The sequence below is a fragment of the Diabrotica undecimpunctata genome, chromosome 4, assembly GCF_040954645.1.
Source record: "Diabrotica undecimpunctata isolate CICGRU chromosome 4, icDiaUnde3, whole genome shotgun sequence".
NCBI classification, from domain to species: domain Eukaryota; kingdom Metazoa; phylum Arthropoda; class Insecta; order Coleoptera; family Chrysomelidae; genus Diabrotica; species Diabrotica undecimpunctata.
The window spans coordinates 102,212,594-102,218,593 of NC_092806.1; positions in this window are offsets into that span (position 1 = coordinate 102,212,594).

The window sequence follows — 6,000 nt, forward strand, 5'->3', positions numbered from 1 at the left end:
CTAGTAGGTTCTTGGGTGACATTATGAATCATCTTTCGATACCAATTATCTGGAGATAAAGTGGACAGATCTAAAAGATTGATATCGAATGTACGTGACAACGCATCTGCAACCACAACACCATTGGCTTTGCGATGAACAATATTATAATCAAAGACAGAAAGCCTACAAATCCAACGGGATAAACGTTGTGACGGATTTTTCATGGAATGTAACCATAATAAAGAACTATGATCGGTGATGATAGTAAACTTACGACCCTCAAGATAGTACCGAAAGGCATCAAGACCATGGATAATTGCAAGAAGTTCTCTCTCTGTGGTGGAATAATTTTTCTGTGCTTTATTGAGCTTTTTGCTGGTATAAGCTATTGGATGTTCCGAACCATCCTTCATTTGAAACAGTACACCACCTGAAGCAGTGTTGGAACAATCTGTCATGAGATAGAAATGCTCTTTAAAATTCGGAGATGTCATGACAGGTGCACTAGTAAGAGCTTCTTTTATACGCCGGAAAGCATCATCGGCTTCTGAAGTCCATGTAATAGTTTGGCCTTTTTTCCTATTTTTAAGGAGATCTGTAAGTGGAGATAACAAAGTAGAATAAGACGGCACAAACCGACGATAATATCCACACATGCCTAATATCCTACGGACTTGAGTAGTAGTCTTAGGTATAGGAAAATCTTTGATAGCTGTAACTTTATCATGGTCAGTCCTTAAACCTTTACTATCGACTACATATCCTAAAAATTTAAGACTAGGACGACAAAACTGACATTTATCTAAATTAATAGTTAAATTAGCCTCTTTGAGACGTAAAAACAACTTATCCAAAATTTCCATATGAAGAGAAAAATCAGGAGTGACAACCAAAATGTCATCCAAATAATAAAAAACATAGGGCTCTAACTGAGGACCAATGACTAAGTCCATCAGACGACACATTGTCTGAGGAGCTGAAACAAGACCAAAAGGCATAGTGACAAACTGAAATAATCCTTTCCCACTAACTGCAAAAGCTGTATACTTTTTACTTTCCTCACTCAAAGGAATCTGTAAAAAAGCTTTAGATAGATCGATAGAAGAAATATACCTAGCATTCTGGAGTTTACTTAGAATGACGTCTATTCGGGGAATAGGATAAGCATCCCGATTTGTAGTAATATTATTCAACTTTCGACCATCGAAGCAAACCCTAAAAGATCCATCTTTTTTCTTGGTTAACCACAAAGGACTACAGTAAGAAGACGTGGAAGGTTCAATGATCTTCAACTCTAACATGGAATCAATTTCCTTTTCCAAGTCAACTTGCCAAGCCTGAGGAATAGGATACTGATATTGTCTAAAAGGTGTGGTATCTCCCACTTCGATAGTGTGAGATATTAAGGATGTACGACCTAATTTGTCTTTTGACGAAAGGGTTGTAAATTTAGAGATCATATTCTCTAATTGACTTTGTTCTGAACTAGATAAACTAGTAAAATCCTGAATAGCACTAAGTAAGGACAGATTAAATTGAGAAATAGAAAAGGAAAAATTAGAACAATTTAGTGTGCTATTAAAAGCATTTAAGAAGTCCATACCTAAAATTATAGAATTCTGAACTGAAGGAATAATATAGAATGTAATTTGTTTACATAAATCTGCTACTGTGATTTCAGTTTCAAATTTGCCTGTAATAGACTGAACTGTACCATCTGCAGTAGACACTTGCAGAGAAGAAATGGGCATAATAGAAATCTCAGCATTTTTCAGTAAAGTTAATGAATGTGAACCTATCACAGAAATGTTCGAGCCACTATCTAAAAGAGCTAAACAAGATTGTCCTAAAATCTTAATAGGAAGATAAGGTCTATTATCATTATGTTTTCTCACTAATAACGAATTCAAATCAAAACAATTATTATCTGATTGATCAAAAATTTTAAATGGTACTAAACTAAACTTATTATCTCTACCTACACAATCAGAGGATGCAATAGGCAAACAAGAAGAATCAGAAATAAAAGAATCCTCCTGAATTGTGGTAGACTCTGGTATAGATACTGGAACTACTACACTGCTACTATTATGTTTATTACTAAAATTTGGGAAGATATTTGGGGAAGATAATCTATGCGAATCAAATTTATTATATTGAGAAGTTACTTCTTGGAATGACTTGGTGTGGTGTGTGTTGGTTTTTTTGGAACAACCCCTTTCCCTTTCCGACTGGAAGATGGGTTTGGGTGGCTTGACGTGGTTGGACCAGTGATTTCGTTTGATGTAACGGTTTGATTCCCTGATGGGGGTGTGGACGGAGAAACGCTCAGGGGACGGACCTCCGATCGTTCGTTTCCCGAACACCTAAAACAATTGCGTTTGAGGGTATTTTCTTTACCACAACCGTGGCAGAAAATACGGGTACGAGGGATGCCGCAATCATAAAAAGTATGGCCAGACTCACGACAATTCCAGCACACTACAGAACTTACAACTGAGATATTACGCTCAGGGCCTTTAGATTGCCAAGAACGGTGTCTAAAAGGATTTTGGTGACCGAAAGAGTCAGAAGAGTGTTTGGAAGTGGTGGGAGGTTGAGAAGACCAAGATAAAGTTTCCTCCAAACGTTTACATTTCTCGGTGATGTCTGCTATACTGGTGATGTCTACTAAAGCTAATTGTTGGTGATAAAAAGGCAATAGACATTTTAGAATAATCTTAATTTTTGCAGAATCTGTTAGAGGAGTCTCAAGGCGACTACACATACCCAAAATGTTATTGATAAACATCGTAACAGACTCATTTGGCTTCTGTTTACGATTTTTGATTTGGTCTAGAAGGTCATCTTGAAATGAATATGGAAGAAAATCAGATTTAAGTTTCTGAGCCAAATCAGACCAATTAGAAAAATTATTGCGGTTGTTTCTAAACCACGTAAAAGCTGCGCCTGTAAACAATTCAGCGGAAGCTGCAAAAAGATCATCTTCACTTACTCCTCTCGATACTCGAAGACATTCCACCCTATCCAAAAAAGAAATTACTTGGTCATAATGACCTTCACCAGAAAATGTAATGCCCCATTTATGTACCTGAACAGGTTTGGGGTGTAGAAATGAGTTAGCTGCTTGGACAGAAGAAATAGGTGTTGAAGTAGCAATTGGATTTACTCGTGAATCAAGTTCACCCTCTAGGCTAAGAATTCGGATTGAAATTGAGCGTTTATAAGATTGCTGCTCCTCATTCGCACACGACAATAAATGAACACGGCCTGAGACATGAGCTAGACGTGATATCAGCCTGGAGTATAGGCTATCTTGAACAGTCCCTCTAAAATCGGATATCCTTTTAGCCAAATCATCCACAGTCTCATCAATCTCTTCTTGCTGCTCTAGAAAAGGAATACTTGTGGCAGAAATTTGTCGAAAGCTTCTGTTTCCTTCTTCTTGCCTTAAAGCTCCACGCAATAGTTTGCGTTTTAAATCCACATTGGAAGACTCATCAATATTGATGTCCTTAATTCTCAACTCATAATCTAATTCCTTGACTAATAAATGTTCTACCTTGAATGCAGACATTGTGAAAAAAAAAATAGATGAATAAAGGAATAGACAAAGGAAATAATGTATTACCACTCCACAAAATCAATCGAAGAATAATCTAAGGTTTAAAAAAAATATATATCTAAATAAATATATAACAACACACCACAAAATCAATCCAAGAATAATCTAAAGTTATTCACAAAAATTTTAAAATGGTTAAGTAAAGTTAAGTAAATATAACACAATCCTTGAAGCAACACACAATGGTTTCAACAAGTATATGATTAACAAATAATTGAATATAAAAACCCACCAATATTGGCTAATAAATATATATAAAAATAGTAATATCTAAATTATTAAATTCTTATAGTTCAATAATTAGTAAAATAGATTGTTAACTGTACACAATGATTAAGAAGGTGAGGGTTTAAATATGAATATAAGTAAACTGCAGCAATACAAGTATACCTATAAATATAAATCTAATAAGAAAAGATAAATAAATAAGGAAGTTAAAAAAAAAATGAACAAAGAGCAACAGGAACAAATTAGAAATAATAAAGAATATTTTGCAAAGAGAAATATACTACAGAATGTACGGTCTGAACTGAGAAAAGGCACCACGTTGGGCTCGCCAATGTAACAAAAATGAGGAATGTGGGGCAAAAATGTGCAGTGTAGAAATAGGGTAAACTCTAAAATGTACCTTGATACACCAACGAACTAATATGTGGAATAACAGAAGATGGAAGGGATTAGATAGAAATAAATTAGGTAAACGAAATAAATAAAGAGTAACTATGAATTTTAAATTATAGCAGAATTAAGTGTTGGCTAGCGACTATGCAGGAGAATGACCACTTGACACTCAAAGAAGGATTCGGCCAATTTGCATGCCCTACAGAGACCGTAAGATATAAGAATTAATGACAAGAAAACCACCAAGAAATAAACAGATGAAAAAAATAAAAGCTGCTCTAGTGAATGCTTGGGCGCCAGGAAGTTAAATGTTTTCTTCCGAGATATCTTGTATTGCTGAAATATGAAAGATAGGTACTGATTGAAATATTGAATTGTTTTAACCCAAATTTAATAAATACCAATTTTATGTACAGACTACTTTAAACACTTATATATGACCCATCACCTCTTATATACAATTAACTTATCTATATTTACAGTAAAATCCCAGAATGTAATGATAAACAATTTCCCCCCCTAATGTACCTATTAATGTTAAATTTTGACAGAGGTTATACTCAATAATTATGTATAAATAATATAAAATAAAATATAAGATAATATAAATATAAAATACTACTCACTAATATAATAGTTTAGTTTTCGTTTAATAAATGTTTAAGTTTGAAATGAAATGAACCTCTCCGGATAAGTGTGCACACGATAACCTGATGAAGAGAGATTCAAGGGAGAGTCAAAATCTCATCCCTTGGTAGACAATAAATAATTTAATTAAATTGTACTGACTATTGTTTTAGGAAAATTGAATGTAATTATTATTAATGATGTAAAAGTTAAAACCTTGAAGAGGACGTAATGTTATTAAAGATATTTAAATAAGAAACAAAAAGATAAAACTAAGTTCTTCCGGCCAGTTTCCGTAGGTTTCCCTGGAAGGTCCTCTGGTGAAGAACTAGCTGCAGGTGGGTAAATTTACTCCAAACCTGGGTTCCATATAAAAAAAGGAGGTACTTTAAACCAAGTCCATTAAATTCTTCTTAAAAAAAAACCATAAACTTAAAATTCTTCTTCCCCTTGTCTTAATAAATTTTCCATACAAAAAAAATAATTATTCTTCCCTGACTTGCACTGGAATCCGTAAGTAGGCTAAAAAAACAGTTGTGTTACTCCAAGTCCTTCGTTCATACAAGAAAGTAAAGAAAAACCAAGAAAGGTCAACAGGTTGCTTTAAATTAAAATAAAAACTATATTGTTTTTCTATAAAAAATAACCTTGGGATGGTATGACAATGTTTTATAGGATATATTAAATAGATAGGTTTTCAGAAAGCATGGTCTATATATATTATAGAATAGAAAAAAAAGGAAATATTAGCCGGTTTAACGGTATGGAATTGAAATAGATAATTGTTGGTTTTCATCTTTGGAAAGAAATAAAGTTTGAGATAATGATAAAATCTAATACTTGTAATATATTTAGGTATTAATGAAATAAGTGAAATAGGACATATATAAGATAGAATAGACAGCTAGATAGCTAAGAATATATCGAGAGCGGATTAAAATAGATTTGACTTTCACTAACAATGGCGGATGATATGACATGTTTTTACACATAATTTATTTATAACTTTAAACTTACCGGCTGAGGTGGTCCAAAATTAAAGTACTTTCCCAAAAAACTAAATAACAAATGGCTTCTTCCAACACAACAGCTTTTCCACAAAAAAAATAAAAAATAAACTTAAACCCAATTCATGAAAATGGCAC